We start from the raw sequence: 22,822 nt of genomic DNA, 5'->3' as shown, positions 1-22,822 counted from the left end.
ATTACTGATTTGTATTTTATTTGTAAAAAATGTTCTGGAAATCATCACACACCATAATCCCAGCACTTGGGAGGCAGAAGGCACAGGGATATCTGTGAGTTGGAAGGCAGCCTGGTCTACATATCGAGGTCCAGGCCAGCCTGAGGTACACAGTGAGACCCTGTTTCAAAAAGTAAAAAAAAAAAAAAAAAAAAAAAAAAATCAATGAATTTTGGCTTGGAATTAGGGGGTAATTTTTCAACAATTTCTGAAATGGACTTGAACATACGTCTTCCTTTAGTGTTACATATTTATACAAAGTGGTGCGCCCAGAATTAGCTATATATTTTTCCTTTTGTAGTTGTTATTTGAGAGACAGGGACTGGAATGTGCTATCCAGAACAAACTGGCTTACAAAGTACAGTGATCTCCTGCCTCTGAGTGAGCTTCGGAAATGCTAGGATTATAGACACTCACCATTAGGCCTGGTGACACTAATGATTATTATATCATAATATTGGTGAACTCTGAAAATTGTTGAAGATGTCAAATATTCAGACAAGATCTAATTCTGTTTCCAAACATAAATAACTGTATCTTAATGCTATGCAAATTTGTTTTCACCTTTAATTAATGACAAAATATGTATGCTAAAATTGCTTTAAAGTAAATTTCTTTGAATTGTTGTCATTAAATACTTGATTTTTTTGTCCCTTTTTTATTTTTCAAACTTATTTTAAATACCGATTGTACTTAATATTTAATTGTATGTAATTTAATAAATACCTACTGCGGTGGTTAATCTTGTCAACTTGATAGAATTTATAATCACCGTGGAAACAATCTCTGGGCATCTCTGAGACAGCTTATCTAGTTTAGGTTTATTTGGTTAATTAGCTTAGTGTGGACTCAGAGAGACTCCAGACTGAATAGGAGGAGGAAGCGAAGTGAACACCAGCCTTCCTCTCTGTCAGCGATGGGACCACCTGTCTCAGGCCTCTGCCACCATGATATCCCACCATGGTGGACCAAGCCTTCAGACTGGCAGCCAAATTAACTCTTACTCTTTGGCGGTAAGTCTATGGATAAGGTCCCCATAGACTCATGTGTTTGAATGCTTGACCCATAGGGAGTGTCACTATTAGGAGGTGTGGCCTTGTTGGTGTCACTGTGGGGGCAGGCTTTGAGCTCTCCTGTGTTCAAGCTACACATAGTGTGGCACATTGTCTCCTGCTGCTGCCTGAGGATCAAGCTATAGAACTCTAGGCTCCTCCAGTACTATGTCTGCCTGGACACTGCCATGCTTCCTGCAGTGATGATAATAGACTGAACTTCTGAAACCGTAAGCCAGCATCAATTAAATGTGGTCCTTTATAAGAGTTGCCTTGGTCATGATGCCCCATCACAGCAATAACCCTAACTAAAGAGGCTTCCTTAATTTGTCTTTAGTCAGGTATCTTGTAGCAAAGAGGTAACGACCCTGTGCGTGGGGAGACAGACAGGGTTTGTGGGGAATTGTGAGAGAAGAATGCTGAAGAAGACTTCCATAAGAGCATATCCCTCAAAGCATGCAGTCAAAGAGACCCTGAATGACAATGGAAAGGAAGTCCTAGGCTGGGACTACAGATGACAAATCATGTAAAGATTACAAGAGTTCATCTGGTGAATTGACTGATTTGCAAAAAGGAAAATCAGGGCGATTTATAAAAATCATTCTTTATATGTTTGGGAATGGATGCAGCTAGAAGATGTCAAGTTATATGGGGTGACTTGAAGTTCTCATCTGAAAATAATGTATTTAAAGTAGGTAAGAATATGCCACACTGTGTATACAGTTTCTTTAAAATCTTGTTCTTCACATATTTTTCATATTCATGGTGTTGAATATGCAGTGTGTGTGTGTGTAATATATGTGTGCACCCATGAACATATTTGCATGGATGTGGTGTCCTTGTCCGTGTATGCGTGGAACCAGAGGTTGTTGGCAGAATGTCTTCCTCAATCCTTTTCCACCTTATTTCTTGAGACAGTGTCTCTCAGTGAACTTGGAAAGGCTGGGGAGACCTGGGATTCACCTGTCTCTGCCCTGTAGCACTGGGTGTCATAGACGCACATTGATGCATCTATCTTTTTACCAGAACCCTAGAGATCCAAACCCGGGTCCCAACATGTGCATCAAGCACTTTACACACTGAGCCATCTCTCTAGCTCTGCTTGTAAAATTCTGCAAGAAGAAACAGAGTAACTAAGCAACCTATATTAGTCAAAACCATAGCTGAGGGCTGGTGGCACAGAGCCTTAGCTGCTGTGACAAGAGTCCCTGTTTAGTCAACACTGAGGACATCGGAGAAGTTCTTGGAGCCTTGTGAGGCTAATTTTATCCTCTCATGACAATTCTTTACAAGTTTAGTTAGCAGGTGGGGAAACGAGTCTAATGAAACCGGGGAGTCTCTCTCTCATCTGCACACAGGTAGAAAACAGTGACATCAAACACTCAACTTCAGCAGACGCCCCAAGGTGACTACACCAAGGGCCACGTGGAAGGCAAATCAGTGGAGCCACTGGCCAATTCCAAAGGAGAAAAATGAGTTCACGTGGTCCGGATTTCCAAACGTGAGTGTAAAATGGATATCGAAAGGACACTGGAAATGTTCCAGGCACAAGGCTAGGTTCAACGTCAGATGCAGGGAACACTAAAATCAGGTAGATTTTAGTCTCTGCTGAGGTCATCAAAGGCATAGTGCTATGTGGGAAGCTGAGGCAAAAAGGCTTGATCACAGAAGTTTGGGGGCATCTTTGTCAGCATAGCAAGGGCCTATCTCAAAAACAAAACTAGAACATCCCAAAGAAACCTCATGTACATAACCTAGGAATCATTTTAAATTTTAGCTTCATAAAATATGAAAATGGTTTGAGCAGACATTTTCCTAAAGGATCAACAATGGCATTCTTGTTATATTCAGAAATATCCTAAGCCTGGCGACCTTAATCATTGGGGAAATGCAAATGAAACCATTGGGAGAGACCGTTTCACAGCCACTAAGAGTCCTGCGATCAAATAGACAAGGACAAACATTGATGAGGAGTAGAGAAATGGGAAACCTCAAACGTTGCTGGTGGGGATGCTAAACGGTGCAGTGACACTGGGAGACATTTGGGTTGTTGCTTTAGTCATGAAACATAGATTTACCACATGAATCAGAGTCCTACCCCCAGGTTTGCAACGTGAAGTAAAGACGTGCATTGTCCAAAGCTCATATGAGCATTATTCATGCTGCCAAAAAGTGGAGACCACTTAAATGTCCATCCGTTAGTGAATGGGTAAATAAAATGTGTTCTATCTAGTCAATGGGCCTCAATATGTGGTCATAAAAAGTGAGTGAAATACTGATACATTTCAAAATGGATAAACATTGAGGGTATATACGCTAAGTGAAAGATTCCATATTCAGATCCTTGTATCATCTCCCAATGATAGATAGAGCACTCCTCTAGATCTGGGGCTGTTTGCAGAAAACTAAATGAAGGGAGAATGTCCACCCTGGGCATGCATGGTGTCATCCAATTGTATGCCCACCATGGCTGTGCATGGTATCATCCACTTGTCCCAAGACCGGGAGAGCCTAAAAGAGAAAGATGAAGGAAACCTACTTCTGCCTGCACTCTCTCAGCATACACTTTCCAAGTCAGTGAGAAGCAAGCTGTTCTGTTCCACCATGCCTTCTCTCACCAAGGAGAGAGGTGGAGCTCTAAAACCGTGAATCCAAACAAATTCTACCACCCGTGTCCTGTTTCCCCAAGTATGTTATCCAAGAAACTGAAAACTCACGTTCTGTTTATGCCCCAAATTGTCTAAGAGAGACAAAGTAGACTAGTGGTCATCAAGGGCTGGAATTAGGGGCGAAGAGCAATCACACATGATCTTATTGAGGCAGTGAAGATGTCTGAAAATTAGTTTCCGGTGATTGTCACCCAGCTCAATAAATTAATTAAACCAGTGAATTGTGCAGCTAAAGTGATGAACTTATGGAACTATAGCCTAAGGTTTATTCATAATTATAAAAATTAACTTTTTAGTTATTTCATGTGGAATCAAATTTTTTTAGAAGCCTATATTCAACAAAACTGGAAAATCTGTATGAAATGGAAAATTTTCTAGACAGATATCAGGTACTGAAGTTAAATCAGGATCAGATAAACCATCTAAACAGTCCCATAACTCCTAAAGAAATAGAAGCAGTCATTAAAAGTCTCCCTACCAAAAAGAGTCCAGGACCAGATGGGTTTAGTGATGAATTCTATCAAACCTTCATAGAAGACCTAATACCAATACTATCCAAACTATTCCAATTAATAGAAACAGAAGGAACACTATCCAATTTGTTCTATGAAGCCACAATTATGCCTATACCTAAACCACAAAAAGACCCAACAAAGAAAGAGAACTTCAGACCAATTTCCCTTATGAATATCAATGCTTAAAGACTCAATAAGATTCTCACAAATTGAATCCAAGAACACATCAAAATGATCATCCATAATGAACAAGTAGGCTTCATCCCAGGGATTCAGGGATGGTTCAATATATGGAAATCCATCAATGTAGTCCACTATATAAACAAACTCAAAGAAAAAAGTCACATGATCATCCCATTAGCTGCTGAGAAAGCATTTGACAAAATTCAACACCCCTTCATGTTGAAAGTCTTGGAAAGATCAGGAATTCAAGGCCCATACTTAAACATAGTAAAAGCCATATACAGCAAACCAGTAGCCAACAGCAAGCTAAATGGAGAGACACTTGAAGTAATCCCACTAAAATCAGGGACTAGACAAGATGGCCCACTCTCTCTCTACCTATTCAATATAATACCTAAAGTCCTAGCCAGAGCAATTAGACAACAAAAGGAGGTCAAAGGGAACAAGTTGGAAAAGAGAAAGTCAAAATATCATGATATGCAGATAATATGATAGTATACTTAAGTGACCCCAAAAGTTCCACCAGAGAACTTCTAAACCTGATAAACAACTTCAGCAAAGTAGCTGGATATAAAATTAACTCAAACAAATCAGTATCCTTCCTCTACTCAAAGGATAAACAGACTGAGAAAGAAATTAGGGAAACAACACCCCCCTTCACAATAGTCACAAATAATATACCATACCTTGGTGTGATTCTAACCAATCAGGTGAAAGATCTGTATGACAAGAACTTCAAGTCTCTGAAGGGAGAAATCGAAGATGATCTCAGAAGATGGAAAGACCTCCCATGCTCATGGATTGGCAGGATTAATATAGTAGAAATGGCCATCTTACTGAAAGCAATCTGCAGATACAATGCAATCCCTATCAAAATCCAAAGTCAATTCTTCACAGAGTTAGAAAGAGCAATTTGCAAATTCATTTGGAATAACAAAAAACCCAGGATAGCCAAAGCTATCCTCAACAATAAAAGAACTGGGGGAATCGCCATCTCTAACCTCCAGCTGTATTACAGGGCAAGAGTGATAAAAATTTGCATGGTATTGGTACAAAGAAAGGCAGGTAGATCAGTGAAATAGAATTGAAGATCAAGAAATGAACCCACACATCTATGGTCATTTGATATTTTACAAAGGAGCTAAAACTGTTCATTGGAAAAAAACAGCATTTTCAACAAATGGTGCTAGGTTAACTGGAGATCAGCATGTAGAAGAATGCAAATCGATGCTTATGCCCTAAGATTAAGAATCGATAAATGAAACCTCATAAAACTGCAAAGCTTCTGTCAGACAAAGGACACTGTCATTAGGACAAAATGGCAACCAACAGATTGGGAAAAGATCTTTACTAATCCTACATCTGATAGAGGTCTAATATACAATACATACAAAGAACTCAAGAAGGTAGACTCCAGAGAGCCAAACAACCCTATTAAAAACGGGGTAAAGAGCTAAATAAAGAATTCTCAGCTGAGGAATATCAAATGGCTAAAGAAATGTTCAACATCCCTAGCCATCAGAGAAATGCAAATCAAAATAACTCTGAATTCCACCTCACGCCAGTTAGAATGGCTAAGACCAAAAACTATGGTGACAGTAGATGCTGGCAAGGATGTGGAGAAAGAGGAACACTCCTCCATTGTTGGTGGGATTGCAAGATGGTACAACTACTCTGGAAATCAGTCTGGTGGTTTCTCAGAAAACTGGACATAGTACTACCTGAGGACCCAACTATACCACTCCTGAGCATATACCCAAATGATGCTCTAACATTTAACAAGGACACATGCTCCACTATGTTCATAGCCGCCTTATTTATAATAGCCAGAAGTTGGAAAGAACCCAGATGTCCTTCAACAGAAGGAATGGATACAGAAAATGTGGTACATTTACACAATGGAATATTACTCAGCTATTAAAACAATGTCTTCTTGAAATTCTTAGACAAATGGATGGAACTTGAAAATACCATCCTGAGTGAGGTAACCCAATCACAAAAGAACACACATGGTATGCACTCACTGATAAGCAGATAGCCCAAAGGCTCAGAATTCCCAAGGAACATATTGTGAGCCTCACAAACCACATGAAGCTCAAGAAGAAAGAAGAACAAAGTGTGGATGCTTCAGAACTTCTTAGAAGGGGGAACAAAAACACTCAGAGGAGGAAATACAGAGACAAAGTGTGGAGCAGAGACTGAACGAAAGGCCATCCAGATACTGATCCACCTGAGGATCCAGCCCAAATACAGACACCAAACCCAGACAATATTGTGGATGCCAAGAAGTACCTGTTGACAGGAGCCTGATATAGCTGTCTTCTGAGAGGCTCTGCCAGAACTTGACAAATACAGAGGCAGATGCTCACAGCCAACCATTGAACTGAGAATGGGTCCCCAATGTAGGAGTTAGAAAAAGGACTGAAGGAGCTGAAGGGGTTTGCAACCCTATAAGAACAACAACAATATCAACCAACCAGCCCCTCCAGAGCTCCCAGAGACTAAAGCACCATCCAAAGAGAACACAGGGATGGACCTATGGCTCTATCTCTGTGTGTAGCAGAGGATGGCCTTGTCAGGCATCAATGGGGAGAGAAGCCCTTGTCCTGTCAAGGCTCAATGCCCCAGTGTAGGGGAATGTCAGGGCGGGGAGGTGGTAGGGAGTCAGTGTGTGGGTGAGGAAGCACCCTCATAGAAGCAGGGGAGGGATGGGATAGGGGGTTTCTGGAGGGGAAATCAGGAAAGGGGATAACATTTAAAATTTAAAAGAAAGTCCAATTACAAAAAGAAAGAAACGTACTTTATGATAAAGAAAAAAAACAAGAAACCTTTTCATAGCTAATCACAGTGTTACAAGCTTATAATCTCAGCACTGGGAATGTTGGAGTAGGAAGATTGTGAGTTCGAGGCCATCTTGAATTGCATAGTGAGACTCTGCCTAGGAAAGACCAAAACCTTTAAAACCTTTAAACCTTTAAAAAGCACTCCAAACCAAAAGCAGCACCCCCCACCTCCCCAGAGAAAGAAAACCACGTAAAACAAAATTCTTTTTGTAGTAATTAGAATTAACATTTCTCTAACATTAAACCGATCTGAATTCAATTGTGCAGGACTTATTTAAAAGGTATACTGGCTGGTTTTGTGTGTCAACTTAACACGAGCTATAGTGGTCAGAAAGAGGGGAGTCTCAGTTGAGGAAATGCCTCATCTTCTAGGTTAGTAATCAGTGTGGGAGGGCCCAGCTCACAGTGGGCGGTGCTATCCCTGGATTGGTGGTCCTGGGTTCTATAAGAAAGCTTCCTGAGCAAGCCAGGAGAAGCAAACCAGTAAGCCAAACCCTTCCCTGGCCTCCGCATCAGCTCCGGTGCTGCCCTGCTTGAGTTCCTGTCCTGGCTTCCTTTGGCAATAAACAGCAACATGGAAGCTTAGCTGAATAAACCCAATTCCTCCCCAACTTGCTTTTTGGCCACGGTGTTTCGGTGTTTCGTTGCAGCCACGGCAACCTTAACTAAAGCAAGAGGCTCACTCTCACAGGTTGAAGTGTAAGGTAAATAAAAATAGAAACAATCATGTCTCCTGAATTTTGTGACTCTCTTTTCTATTTCAAATGCTCTCGCACGCCTTCTCATTGCCCCCCCACCTTAAGCCCACGTTTTAGGATGCACTGTACAAGTCACGATTTGCAGATCAGGATTGACAGTGTAGACCAGGGATACACTGCTTGCCTACCTGAGCAAGATTGGAGGTTCAGTTCCCAGTAGTCCCCGAATAAAAAGAAATAAGTAAAAAGAAGTGCCTAAATATTGTATTTCAGAATAATTCTGATGCTTTCTCCAAAAGATGTGGGCTCCTTGCCGCCCACAACCAACATCCTTAGGAACCTGCATTCCCAGAAACCCGCCTCCCTCACTGTACCTCATATATCTCTCTTTCTATTGACCCCTCCCCCTCCCCACCTCTTCTCCTTCTCATGGGGGAAAACCTTTCAATCAGCCCTCTTTCCATTTACCAATCTCTCTTTCCATCTTGTAACTCGCTAAACTCTTGAAATGAGTGATCAGCCTAGTCCGCCCGCACGTACACCCAAAGAAGTCATCAACACTAGTTAGGTCAACACTGCATTTCTGACTGAACTCAGTTTCTCACCCTTCTCGTGTTCTCACCATCTTTAAGTTCTCTGTATTTGCAAGGACTTTCGTAAGGCGAAGGGTTCGTTTATGACGTGAATGAGCACCTGTTTTCCCTAGTTGTCCACGCATGCGTTAAAGGCCTGGTGCTCTACGTTGATGCTATTAGTGCTATAGATCTTTAGAGGGTAGAGCTGATGGGGGTTTTTAGGACACTGGGTGGGTGCATGTACTTGAAGGAAATCATGGGGTCCTGACCTCATTTTCTTCCTTTCTTTTGCTACTTGCTTAAGAGGTGAGTTTTTGTTTTTTGTTTGTTTGTTTGTTTGTTTGTTTTTTGGTTTTGGGTTTTTTTTTGTTTTTTTTTTTGCATCATCCACTCACGAGTGTCCACCAGAGACTTAGATCGATGAACCTGCCTAATCTTGGACTGAACCCTGCAAACTATGACCTACAATAAATATTTTTCCTTCACAAATTAATTGTCCCTGTATTTTTTTTTTTTTTTTTTGGTAATGGTTATGGAAAACTGACTGATAACAGCAGCTATCTGGGTTGGATTGCTGCTAAAATGAGGTGCCAAAATCCCGCAGAGTGAAATTCAGTTCTGGGGTTTATTCCTTCACTCTCACCAGGCAACACATCCCTCCTCTAGAAGGGACGCACTTGAGCTTCCAAGAGATCCACACAAACCCACGCTGCTGAGTTGCCGATTTGCAGCGAGACCATCCGATTGATCGCTGCGTGAATTGAAACTTTCCAATGCGTCGTATTTGGAAGTAAAATATTATTCATAGACACCATCCCATCGTTCTTGGAATTAAAAAAAAAACTGTAAAGATTGCTGGGTCACAGTAAAATCAGGTTATGGAGAATTAGCTGCCTAATTTGAATTTCAGAGTATGGGGACCCGGAGAGACCAACTTGTTCATCTTTTCCGCTTATGCCCCCACTGCGTTGGAATGTGCTAAGCTAACGTGCTTAAATCTGCTTTTCCATTGTTCTATGACCATGTTTCTCCTTATTTACACAGTGTTTTAATCAGGTTGCGATTCAGGCTTGCTAGCTCTCCTTACTGTGAGTCAGTGTTTGCTCTCTGTACACATTCGCTCTGAGAGCTCAGTCTTATCTGTAAAAGTAATTGGGGGCACGTCTCGTCGTTTTCTGCATGCCCACATCTGGTTTTCAAATGTGGACTCCTAGATCCCTATTTCTTTATGTAAGACACACCTGGGTAAGTCAGCATGTAAATAAATTCTTAAAACCCTTCTAGGCTGTGAGTCCTTTGGCTTTTCCATTGTTTGGGGGGGGGGGTGGTGGGTAATTCAAAAGAACATTTCCCCAGATAGTGAAAATGCTTCCAAACTAGGCTCTAGATAACTTAAACTGTGACAACATTGTTGGAACAACGGTAGTAGACGAATGACTTTACTATTGGTGTGACATACAAAGGGCTCAGTCAGGAGCAGGCACTTCATTACCGAGACACTATTGGGCTATGCTTGACTGGTCACTGCCACGTTCATTAACAACCATTCACGGCTTGCTCAGTTATTCTGCCAGAGGTCTTGCTTGCTGCCGCCTAGGCAGTAGCCAGAGTCAAGACCCACAAGATACACGTATGGGAGGGAAACTTGAGATTGAGAACATTTCATTCATAAATATTTCCCCCACGAGAGTTGATCACCATCACTTAGATTGAGAAGACAGCAGAGCGCAAGCAGACTCCGAGAACTGTGATTACAGTGTGGGGTCACGGAATGTTTTCGAGGAAGTGAACGGCAAATTCATTATTTCTCTATTATAAGTTTAAAACTTGAGTAGCGAGGCACTTTCTAAAAACAGTATTTGCTTTCTGAAATTCAGATGAAAGGAATCTCTTTGTTCAGAGTTTTAAAAAACCTTGTAGGACACCCATTTCGACATAGAAATGTACAGAATCTCTGACACGCCAAGTAAGTGTGTTTTTATTGCAATATGGAAAATATTACTTTAAAAAAACTGCCTGGGATATGGCCGGGTATCACAGTTTGTACCTCGTCATTGCTTGCTGGTTGGGGAAGCCGCAGATTCCGTAGAAACTCTATGCAAGCATTTCCCAGGGGCTGTACTTCAGAATCGCCTGGAGGGCTTTGCTAAGGCAGACCACAGAGCCTGCCCTTGGGGGTTTCTGACTGTAGGTGTGGGATGGGGACCACGTATTCCTTTCTAATAAGAAGCAGATGTTGTAATTCCAGGTCAGAATCGCTGCTCTGTACTGACTAGCTTCAATTCAGCCAGCCTCCCGTGCTCTCCCATTCCTCATGGTGGCCCAGCCACCCTATATTATTTTATATAAGATTTACCTTGTCACTCCCCTGGCTCCCCATTTTTCTTCATGTAGACTCTCTCCTACATTAGGAAAACCTAAGGTCAACTTGTATGGACAGCTTCTCTTCATTTCTTTCTCCTACTCTACCTTCTTTTCCGTCTTAGGTCTTAGCCCCTTCTTGGACTCGGCAGAGTCCTCTGCAGTTTCGTCCAGGATCCAGTACTAGACAAACTTCCCAATGCAATTATCATTGGCTTTCTTCTATCCCGAGTGTTCAAGCTTATTCTCTTGGCCAGTTTCTTCTCCAAACCCCACAAACGGGCTCAAATGTCTTGAACATAAATTTTTCGCCCTCCGTCTCTAGATGTGTTTCTGGCCACCCTGTCTCCTCATCACAAGCAGTTCTTGGAAAGAATAAGGATTTTCTTCACCTACTCCTCCCTTAAGTCAGAATAGCCAAGTTTCTCTTCCTATCTCTCTAAAACTTGGCTTTGCCAGAGCCTACCTTAAACTAAGTCCAGTTGACATTAGCTCATGTGTTAGCATCATTAATAAGCCTGTGCTACCGCTCCCCGGACATCGGGAAACGACTACATTCTCAATGTCTTTATAGACTGTCTGCCTCACTCATTTCATAAGTTGAGGACCCAGTTTTTGGCTCACTTATCCTTATTCTAGGAGCTCTCTTGACCATTTCATTGTTTGGCTTCAGCTGTGTCCACAGAGATCCTAGTGAAAACATTTCTTTTCTTTTCTTTTTTTAAACTGAGTATACGAATGGGGCAAAACATATTTGAGTGATGAGTGTGAAATGATGAATCTGGTTCCTAAAGCTCCATGTCTATTGTGCTGGTTTGAATAAGAATGTCCCCAGTAGGCTTAGATGTTGAAGACACAGTCCTTGGTTGGTAGTGCCATTTGAGTAGGTTGTAGAAGGCGTGGCCTTGCTGAGGGAAGTAAGCCATTGGAGGTAGGCTTTTAGAATGTCAAAACTTGATCCCTTTCTAGTTCACTCTTTCTGCTTTGTGCTTGTGGTTCAATATGTGGGCCCTCGGCTGCCTGCTTCCACTACCATGACTTTGCTATGCCATCATGGATTCTGACCCTTTGGAACCATAAGCCCAAATAACTCTCTCTTCTTTGTTTTCTTTGCCATGGTGTTCTAGCACGGCACTAGAAAAGTAACGCAGCCACTTAATCCTGTGGTCTTAGACTTTACTCGAGGTTTTGCCTCTAACACAGTTCGGTTATTCCAACTGACTATGGCTTATAGCCATTTGCGATTTTGTGCAGTCATCTTAAAATGCAGCGGGTCTGAAACTGGCACTCCTGGTCTTCCTTGTTGCCTTGATAAATGGTATTGCTGTCTCTGTGGCAATCCAAGGAACCTTGGGATCATTTGGGGATTGCCTTGTTGAGTGAGTGTGTGTGTGTGTGTGTGTGTGTGTGTGTGTGTGAGTGTGTGTGAGTGTGTGAGAGTGTGTGTGAGAGTGTGAGTGTGTGTGAGTGTGTGAGAGTGTGTGTGAGAGTGTGTGTGAGTGTGAGTGTGTGAGTGTGTGTATGTGTGTGAGTGTGTATGTGTGTGTGAGTGTATGTGAGTGTGTGTGAGTGTGTGAGAGTGTGTGTGAGTGTGAGTGTGTGAGTGTGTGTATGTGTGAGTGTGTGTGTGAGTGTGTGAGTGTGTATGTGTGTGTGTGAGTGTGTGTGTGTGTGTGTTTGTGTGCAGGGTGTTCCCTTGACTGAGATAGGTTCACAGTTATTTTCTTCTTCTGTAGTTGAAGGATCATATGGAAGGCTAGGTGGCATGGGAACTTCAGTGGGTTATCCAGTCTCCACTTCCCCATGGGAGCACGAGGATAACAGGAAGGCATTCTCATGCCTGGCTTTTTCCAGGATTTCTGGGGATTCAAATTCAGATCCTTAATCCTGTGTGGCAAGTGTGTTTCCCATAGAGCCATCTCTCCCACTCTGGTCCCCAAGTATTACCGGTCAGTAATACTTCCACATTCTACTTCCCCCCGCCCCCCAGCATCTCATGTTTCCCACCTCATTGGCTCAACTCTGCCCTATTTTATCTCTTTACTGAACTGTTTGTGTCTTCCGATTTTTCCTTCTAACTTGCAGATGACTTCCATCTTTCTAACAGGCTCGTGTAATGATGACATCACCTTATTATAATTGCTGCACTCCCAATTTCTAATTACATAAAGCCCACACTCCCAATTACGATGTCTAAGCCTTCCTTTGATCTGACCCTGGCAAATTTCTTCCCAGACTCTGTGCTTGATCATGCCGGACTTGCGATTCTCTTTAATACACCATAACTTTCCTAATGCTGCCTCCTCTGCCTAAATCATCTTTCCCCATTCTGTTCACAGATGACTCACTTTCCAAGACCGAGTTCTGACTCATTGTCTCAGTGGGAAGAGTCACATTAATGAAAATTAAGTGCTAACAATGTACAAGGCTCTTTACAGTCATTCTCATGTGATAACAGCATTAGTTTAAGAGTTCATATTGTTATCCTCAATTGAAGGATGGAATTATTGAGATAGAAAAAGGTTGTCCACCTTGACGTGTCAGTTCACATTCACTGCCCTCAGTGACTACGCCCTAATTTTTCTATCTTCTACAATTTGTACACAGAAAGGGGATTACTTAATATTAGAGCTGACAGTTGCAAAGGAAATGACCTCCAAATTATTTATAAAAGTACAAGCAGCTGGGTGGCTGGTCAGCCTCAAAGAATGGTGTTTTTAGAGTCTCAGGTTGGAGAGAGATGACCAAACACTCAGTGTTATCAGTGCATGGGCGTTTGTGGGTAGAAAAGGTTTGAGTACAATGTTAAAAGGGGCAGGGTACCAAAACAGGGACACACACACACACACACACACACACACACACACACACCACTTCATCCATAAACTTCACTGATTTAGCATCAAGCAGAGTCCAGTGCCAAAGGGGAGAACATTAGCCCCAAAGAAACATGAAGAACTGTCCGGTTGGGCATAAAGCTTACAGATGAGTTAGAATGATGGTTCACGACATCCTGACCTACAGGCCAAAGGTCAAGGAGAACTCCACAGACATTAAACATTGTCACACTGTCTTTGGCTTTCCTAGTCCAATAGCAACAAGCCCTTTGGGAGCCTGGATCTCTGTTACCAATCTTTATGTCTCTAGAGCCTGGCAGTGCTTCCTGTACCTAGTGGAACCTCAATATATGTTAGTCAGAAAAAATAATTGTCTTATTGATAGAGGACTCGGGGGTGTACGTTTGCAATTCCAGGTTCTGGGGATTCTGAGGCAGGGGCATCAAGGGTGCCAGGCTAGTCCAGAGTCCAAGCCAGGGGGTTGATGAATTTAAAGCTAGCCTGAACTGTACAACTATTTGAAAAAAGAAGCAGGGTGGGAGGAGACAGAGGAAGAGGAGGAGACAAAGAGTAACAGTCCTGTTCATATACGTTTATCATATTATCAGAAACAAACCCTGACATTTGGGACAAGGTTTCTCTTTACATTCCCAACTCAATGCACCGGAAGATATAACTTATAAGATTCGCAAATATCTCATTAAAAGCTGGAATACAACAATAGTCGCACACCGAGGAGCATTTTGAGGTGGCCGGGACCCTCCCATCTGAAGCCTGTGACAATATCCAAAGGAGGATGCTTCCTTTCAGAGAGGCTGAACAACAGCGAGTTTCTGTGGCCAAAGTGTGGCACCAGAGCCCATCTGTTTTCCACTATACCTGACTGAGTTAGTGAGGTTGTTCAAAAAGATTCCAGGAAAAGAAAAAAAAAGGGGCACACATATTATGCATATAATAAATATGTATATCGTACATATGATGTATCATATATATATATACACACACATTCTGTAGAATGCTAGAAATTAAGGCTTTTTTTTTTTTACATCCTTTGATCATCACTTAACACTTGATCTGAGCGCTACTTAGTCAAAATCGGCTTATTGCGTCCAGCTTCAGGGTGTAAAGCAGGAAGCGCAGGTTGCGTGAGCCACGCTGTGGTTTATTGCACATGGCACCAATTAATTTCTGGCTCCGTTTCCATGTGTAATAGAAGAGGAAAGCAGTTATTTGAATAATTCGCCAAAAATACATGCAATTTCACATCTCAATACTTCCGCCGAAACGCACCGAAGAACTGGACGTTCTGTATACCGGGCTCCACCCGAATACTCCATCCATCCTATTTTCAGGTACTAATGTCCCCCTCCCGAGACTTTACTTTTGTCCTTTCCTTACTTTGGATGAAGAGAGACTTAGACTTCCTCACCTTTTCTTGAAAACAAAGCAAAGCATACCTTTGTTGTGCTTTGAGTGTGCCGGTCCTCTGAAGGCTTTGGTACTGAGGTCTAGCTGTCAGCTCTCCTTTAGGCTCTCCTTGTCCTTCTCTGACCTCGAAGCATATCATCTTTCTGGGTAACTCTTCAGCTCATGCCCTTTGGGTAGATCTCCCGCCTAACCAGACTTGTCCTGCCTCAGGGACTTGACTCAGCCTGGCCCTTCAGGCATTGTACAAATCTGCTTTGCCTTCTGAACCTCCATGTCCCAGAAGCACTTTCTCTCTGGCCCCGAATTGCCAGTTTTCAGTGACAACTCCCTCATCCCATATCCTTCTGGTTTACATTTTTTCCCTTCGTGGTAACACCCGCTGCCTCACATGTACTATAGAATGTAGCTATTTATTTTGTCGTTAATTGGATTTCTCCTACTGGGATATAAGCCTGACTATGGCCTGGCTATCTGTCCTTTCAGCAGCTTCTAGGGTGTGTCAGACACATGGTAATCTGGCTATCTGTTGCAAAGTGAAAGCTGTTTGCTTCTAGGAGAGTATCAGACCCTGGATTCCATGGGAGTAAGTTCCCATTTGCCTGGAGATTTCCAGCGCTCTTTGAAAGTCGGATGTTTTAAGATTCCCTTCCTAGTTTGACTCTCAAAAATCACGGTTGTTGTCTCAGTGGCCAAGCACTAGTCTTAAAAGAGGCTGGTTTGTTAAGCCTGGGTAACAAGGAAAAGTCCCTAAGAGGATGATGATGATTAGTTTTTGGTTTTAGATTAATTTAGATTATTTTATGAGTGTTTTGGATGCCTGGAAATATGTGCACCGCACATATATACCTGGTGCTCTTGGACGCCAGAAGAGGATGTAAAATACTCTGGCGTTGGAGTTATGGATGGGTGGTTGTGAGCCAGCCTGAGAGAGGTGGGAACCGAACTTGGATCCTTTTCAAACAGGAGCTCTTAGCTGCTGAGCCACCACTGCAGCCCCCATGATTTCAGTTGTAAAAGCTGTCAAGTATTGTAGCTTTGAACATGTCTCATCAATATGTTGCTTTTTCTGCTTTGAAATATATGAATGCAATTGGAAGGCAGGAGAAGCCAGGTTGATTATGCTCAAATACGATCGTCTCTTTTCCTAATGTATCAGTGAATTACTTTCTTCATGTTCATAGTGATTTCTTTTGGAATTTATAGAGTAAGTTAGACATCTTCACGTACCTAAAGTAAGGGCTCTTTATATTCGCCTACGTTTTGAAAGCGAACGTGTTAAACTTATTCTGTGCAGCGTTCGGACCTACCTTTTGGGATTTCCTATTTTAAAGGAGCATAGACTTTTAGGCAGCTCGGTTTGCGCTCAAACGGTTTAAGGCCTCATCCTATAGATATAAAAATGGAAGCTCAGTGATGTTAAGAAACTTGCTGGGAAGTATTTAGTCTAAAAGGTAAAGTAAGGTTGCTTTTGAGATTGTAACACAAAAAATAGTTCTCCGTGTCAGGAAAGCAGTTGAATAGAGCAACAAATGTGTATACGATTCTGAAGAGTGTGCAGTCTTGCCCAAGGAAGTTTTTCCACAGTGAGACTCTCATAGTTGCCCTAACAATTTAAAATCATGGATTACAAGAGCAAAAACTGGTAGGTCATTTGAAGTAAACTTCCCCTATGAGAAGAAGTGGCTTCCCCACAGAGATGTCCCCTATTAGCTAAGGCTTCTGTTGTGCTTTTTAGAATGAGGGCTTCTTTCTTTTGTCATTGAAAATAGGCCTTAGAGGTGGGCCACACTTCTTCCTTTTTGGTGTGATGTGACTTGGCCTCAAGTTGTATCTCCCCACCCGAGTCAGAAATCATTTCTTTTTCTGAGAGCTAATGGTCTCCAGAGCTTCAACTTCAGCAAGAGCTTCGTTTCTGGCTTTGTTATTGTACAAATGCAGGGCACGCCTGCTCCAGGGCATGGGTGAGGGGAAGGTTTTTGTTGTATGAGGAAGAGTACAGCCAGAGGCATCTGGGAGAGTCCAGAGCAGGGAGAGAAAGCAGCGGACTGAACATGGCCAGCGGACTGGATGTGGCAATGGAAGGAGAACTGGGGAGAGCAAGAGAGGAAGACTAAGAGAATCTGTGCCACGGAGACCTAGAGAGAGGCAAGAGAGGGGGAGGGGTAAAGAGGGTGCATAGCTGAAATGTAGGCAGGGTTATTAGGATGCTGGGTGAGGGAAGCCCATGAGCTGGAAAGGTTTAGGGTCGGAGACAGGATGAGCAGAGCTGAGACGAGCCACAGGTTCTTGTGACACCGAGGAATAGGCACCAGATAGCCATTTGTTCCAAGTTTCTTTTGGACCTAACAGCTATAATTTGTTAGCGAGTGAGATCTAGTATTTCTCTCTGGAGATGAAATGCCTGTGCGATTTAATGATTTTAATAAAAATGATCCGCATGGAATTTTATTTCTTTGGATAGTCTGTCTCCTGTTTCCACAGCAGTTTACTTATTTTTCTTTCTTATTTTAAGACAGCTCAGGCTGGTCTTAAAATCACTGTGTCATCAAGGCTGACCTTGACTTCTCCAATGCTGAGATTACATACTCAGCCTAATCTCTTATTTTGCAATATACTAAAAAAAGTCTTTTCACCTATTGTATATATAATCTAAGTTTACTTTTTAAGGAGGGAATGGCAGTTCTTCGCTACTTTCTGCCTAGGACAGAGTAAGCCTGGATCTTCTTACACTTCATGTTGAACCTCCACATCCTAAATACACTCTTGGAAGTGGATTTGGCAAATATCGAAGTGTCTGGTAGTTAGAGAGAACTAAGCACAAGACAACTGCAATCCAAAGAGGAGATAATCAGATGAATGGCTGTTTTAAAGACACTAAACAAGACGCTAGGATTATTTCAGAAGTCATACATTCATGGGCAAGGCATTAATGGAGACAGAGTGCTTGAAAAGACCCGGGAAAGGTGAATGTGATGGTTTGTATATGCTTGTCTCAGCGCAAGTGGCATTATTAGAAGGTGTGGCCCTGTTGGAGTAAGTATGGCCTTGTTGGAGTAGGGAGTGGGCTTTTAAGACCCTCTACCTAGCTGCCTGGAAGCTAGTATTCTGCTAGCAGCCTTCAGATGAAGTTGTAGAACTCTCAGCTCCTCCAGCACCATGCCTGCCTGGATGCTGCCATGTTCCTGCCTTGATGATAATGGACTGAACTTCTGAACCTGTAAGGCAGACCCAATTAAATGTTGTCTTTATAAGAGTTGCCTTGGTCATGGTGTCTATTCACAGCGGTAAAATCTTTACTAAGACAGTGAATAATATAAATAATATAGTAATAATATAATATAAATATTTGAGGTGGCAGGATAATGGATGTTTTCTTTCCTAAACAGCTGAAGAGTGAAAGCATCGCACACCATTGTCTTGAGTGCTTTAAAGAACTACACCTGCAACCATCAAACACGGGAAGCCAGGTCATACATACAATACTGGTGGTACAAGATTTCAAAATGAGGAGCAGGCCAAAATCCTTAGGAAAAAGCACCACTGCTTATTTTTAAAGCCTCCTCAATAGTGAAAGTTATCAACCAAAGCATGCTTTTTAAAGTAATTCTAATTAGTAGAAACGAACTGGGGAAAACTTTGCGGATCAGTTGTCACAGGCTTTTGATTTTGCGCAAGGGCGGGTAGGGGTAGGTGGGGTGGAAGGAAGCTGGTGTTTCCAAGTCCCCAAACGGGCTGAGTCCCCACACAGTGCTTCTCTGAGGTTCAGGTCTTTCGGAACTCTGCGTCCCTTTGTCATTCGAAGCAATTCTGATAACCCGACCGACCGACCCCTAAAGAGACGCTTGCATGGATAATCTCCCAGTGCAGGTCACCGACTCTGAAGAATTCCTAGCCCCTCGGGCTCACTCCTACAGGCTGCAGAGTCTGCACAGGGTAAACCGGGTTCCTCAGCCCAATCCCTTACTCTACCCATCGCAACTACCGCTCTAGGCTCCGCCGCATGGATACGCGCCGCTCGGTCCGCCATGGCGGGAGGGCGAAGTCCCGCCCCCGGAGTGTGGCGGAAGTGGAAGGCGCAGTCCCGCGACCGCGCGCGCTGTCTAGCCCGGTGCGCATGCGCTCTCGCCGCACAGGTTGGTCCTTCCCTCTAGTCACCTCAGGCTTCACTACCCCTGCCCCGCCCCTCATAGTGGCACTCTCGCCATCTTACCCCCCCTTCTAGCCTAGCTCAGTCACCTTTTCCCTTTCTACAATCTTTGCCCCACTCCCTGCCCCCCTGCCCGTCGTGTCCCGGGGCCGCCGCCGCAGACACCGCGCCATCTCTGTCCCCTCTCATTCTCCACGCGGGACGCGCAGCCGTGCCTCCACGTGTCTTAAGCAGAGGTTGTGGGGCGCGTGGGGGCGGAGGGGAGTGGGGCGAGGTCATGGGGACGTCAGGGACGTGGCAGCCAAAGATCTGGCCCCGGGGTGCGGGCCCAGCCGGTTGCAGGCCGCCGAGCGTTGGGTGCACCCTGGCTCCTCCCCGTCGTCCGTGGGCGTGAGGTGAGGGGAGCCTCGGGGCCAGGCGGAGAGGCACTGTTTCGCGTGTCACCCAGATGGGTGGGGAGTCCCTCAAGAAGGCAGCTCTACTTCTTGGAAGCTAGGTAGTGTTAATGGAAGGAAATGTAGTGTGCCGGCTGAGGGACGGGGGACGCAGAGACGCTGCTGTCAGAGCTCGCCTCTGGGACCCCTGGGGAAATAAATTATTTAGTTGGTGTTGTGGTGTGCACATGGGGATCATCATCACAGCCTAGTTCTAAACTCAGGTTTATGGGAGAAGATCTGTGTGCTAAAAGCTCAGCTGTGATGAGCTCCAAGTTAAGGGAATTGTCATCTTGCCTTCTCTATAGAAAGTCAGGACAGTTGATGTGACAAGTGGTAAGAGTTATAGGGATAGTGGAATATATTTGATATTCAGACATAATGATCCCGGTAACAGTGTTGTTAATGTACACCCCGATTAAAATTAGCTTCCCTGGAGTTAGTAGAAACTCAGGAAGAAACGGGTACATATTTATCTGGAATAAGACCTGGGTTTTCAGTATTTGTGAGGAGCAGTTCACTGTTAAAAGATTTACTTAAAGAAAGAAACAACTGGTAGAATTTCTGTGTGTTCCACAGAGGCGGGATTTGATTACTAAGGGACAGTTTCTAGATAATGCTTTGTACAACTAGACCACACTTAACCATGCTATTCCAAGTTTCCCATCCTTCTCCCCTTGCACTGCCCTAGGGAACTTTTTGCCAAGCTGGAAATGCTATACACTGTGGGCTACCAATATGGTACCCACCAGGTGCAGGTGACTCTTGAGCACTTGAAATGTGACTGTTGTCACTGATGAGCTTGATTTTTAATTGGTTAGCAAATTAATTACCATGTAAGTAGACACATGCATGGTGGTTATTATATGGGACCCCACATGTTTGAAAAAAAATGGAGAGCTGGTTACAGTTTTTATTTAGTTGAGTTTTAAGCCAAAGAGGCCTGCTTTTGGGATATTTACGGTTTAAGGAATCATAATTATATTCCAATAATGCCTTTCGTTCAAAGCATAGATCTGCTAGTATTTATTTACAGCTTGGCAAATCAAAGAAAAATACTCTGACTCTCTGGTTCTAAAGCTAATGCCAGATTTGGTTGGAAAGACAGCAGTGCTAACTAGACTTTTCTTTAATTATCTGTGGTGACCATTTGGTTAGTTCTTAGAAAAAAAACTGAACTCTTTTTTTATTGTTGTAGTTTCCCCCCACTTAAAAACTGGAGATTCCACCTTAACTTTTTGTATTATAAAGCAGTTTAATAAATTATAATAGTAGCCTTTGAGCACTTTTTGAAATCACCTTAGTATCCATATTTAAACTTCCAAAGAGAAAAGTGAAATTTGGAGATCAATGTGTCATGAGGCCACTTTCTTTGACATATGCCCAACTGTTTTCATCTGAGTTTTTGTAAATCTTGAAAATAAAACTTTCCCCCTCCTTGCCTTTCTCTTGCCCTCTTCCCTCCTTCTTCCCTTTCTGTGCTGGAGGTTGAACCCAGGCCCTCCCACATCCTAAGTGGATGCTTACTAAGCTATGCGCTCAGGCCTTGAAAATAAGCCATAAGGCGGGGAAAAGAAACCCAAAACAAAACTCTCATGGTAGATTGTACCCAGAACTTCTGCCTGATATTTGTAAAATATTGGCCTTGTCCTCAAGGCTGAAGATAATCGTTGGTTCTGGAATGGCAGCTTGAAGCTTATGAGTTACGTCATATACAGAGAATAGTTCATGGCATGCAGATCACACTGAGCTAGTCTTAAGTAGACTGGCTATCTTAATTTTTCTGGGATGGTCATGCTCTAGCCTACTTTAGTACTAGAGCTCCTTTCATATGATCAAACATGTTCCAGTTTAGACAGTGCTAGCATGCCTCTCCCCCTGCCATGTTGTAGGCTAGTCAAAATTCTTAATATAGTCTTGGAATGATTAGCTATTTTACAGTCTCCAAAATACACTTGTTGAAAACAGCGACGAGGTCCATGCTGTTGCCTTTATTTAAGCCATATCTGGAGTAAGGCCAGAGAGTGACTTGGTTACTTTAGCCACTGTCAGTTTAACCTTTTATGTTGTATAGATGTCATGGGTAGTATGATTGTTGGTTCTCTTTGGGGAAGAAAAAAAAAGTCCTTTGGTGTAAGGGGCTACAAATATGCCAGTACAGTAAGATCAGAAGATTGAGTGTTCCTGTTGAAAATGTTATTTTTGGTGAGGTCAGATAGTAAATCAACCAGAACCTTGCTTTTCATGTATTATCACTGATTTTGCTTACAGTTCCCTAACAGTAGGAGAAAGAATTCAGCCATTGCATTATTGTGTTGACTGAATTCATATTAACCAAGGAGGTTGAACTATTTTATTTGCTATTTCAAATGTCATCAGCTTTGCCACTGAGCCCTAGATGTCTCCTGTGGTCCTGCTAGCTTAGTCTTGGAAAGACTACCCCACACATAAGCTTCCTTTTCTGAGCTTGCTTACGGAGAACCCTGAAATGTCTTTAAAGAGCTGTGCCTTGCTTATGCTCACTGTCGTGTCTCACGAGAACAGAGCTCTTTGTGTGCACCAGATCTTGCTTAGTCATTATTTCGTGAAGAGAAGTATTTTAAGTTTCTATGCTAGAGGAACTGAGGAAGAGAGGTGGCATGCATTGTCCAAGGTCGCATGATAAGCCTTAGAGCCTGTGTTTGAACTCCAGAGCCCAGCTCTTTCCTGCTCCACTGTGGGTGGGTATAAGCAGATAGTTCCCAACAAAGTTCACTGTGACAGACACCTTGTGGAGGTCTTGTGAGTGAATTATGACCCTGTTTTATTTGTATGTCCCTCGTATAGAGAGGATTCAGGACGGACCTCAGTGTTAGTCCCAGCTTGTGTTACTAAATAGTGGTGTGCCTTTGGGCAGTTCAAGAAACCCCTCTGGGCTGCACTTTCCTCACCTGAAAAATGAGGGATTTGGGTGAAATTGGTGATGTTCACACTGCAGTCTGAAGCCTGCTCACATCCGTTGGTCCCTCCCTCCAGTTCATGTCTTTCAGTCTTTGCCTGTT

General features: G+C 43.0%; 2 protein-coding genes across 47 annotated transcripts in view; one reads left to right on the top strand and one right to left on the bottom strand.

Annotated features, from left to right (window-relative positions):
• Runx2 (RUNX family transcription factor 2) overlaps positions 1-22,822 on the bottom strand; it is a 326,063-nt gene that overhangs the window by 266,722 nt on the left and 36,519 nt on the right.
• Positions 19,299-22,822, top strand: part of Supt3h (SPT3 homolog, SAGA and STAGA complex component) — a 335,078-nt gene continuing 331,554 nt past the window's right edge. For 11 of the 35 annotated variants that reach the window (XR_015628924.1, XM_087567714.1, XM_087567709.1 and 8 more), the window contains exon 1: positions 19,299-19,333. The gene's annotated coding sequence lies outside the window, so the exon portion shown is untranslated. 35 annotated transcript variants of the gene reach the window in all.

The sequence above is a fragment of the Rattus norvegicus genome, chromosome 9 (genome assembly GCF_021556685.1).
Source record: "Rattus norvegicus strain SHRSP/BbbUtx chromosome 9, alternate assembly SHRSP_T2T, whole genome shotgun sequence".
Lineage (NCBI taxonomy): Eukaryota > Metazoa > Chordata > Mammalia > Rodentia > Muridae > Rattus > Rattus norvegicus.
Note: the sequence above shows the minus strand (reverse complement) of the source record. Positions and strands in the feature narration are given on the sequence as shown.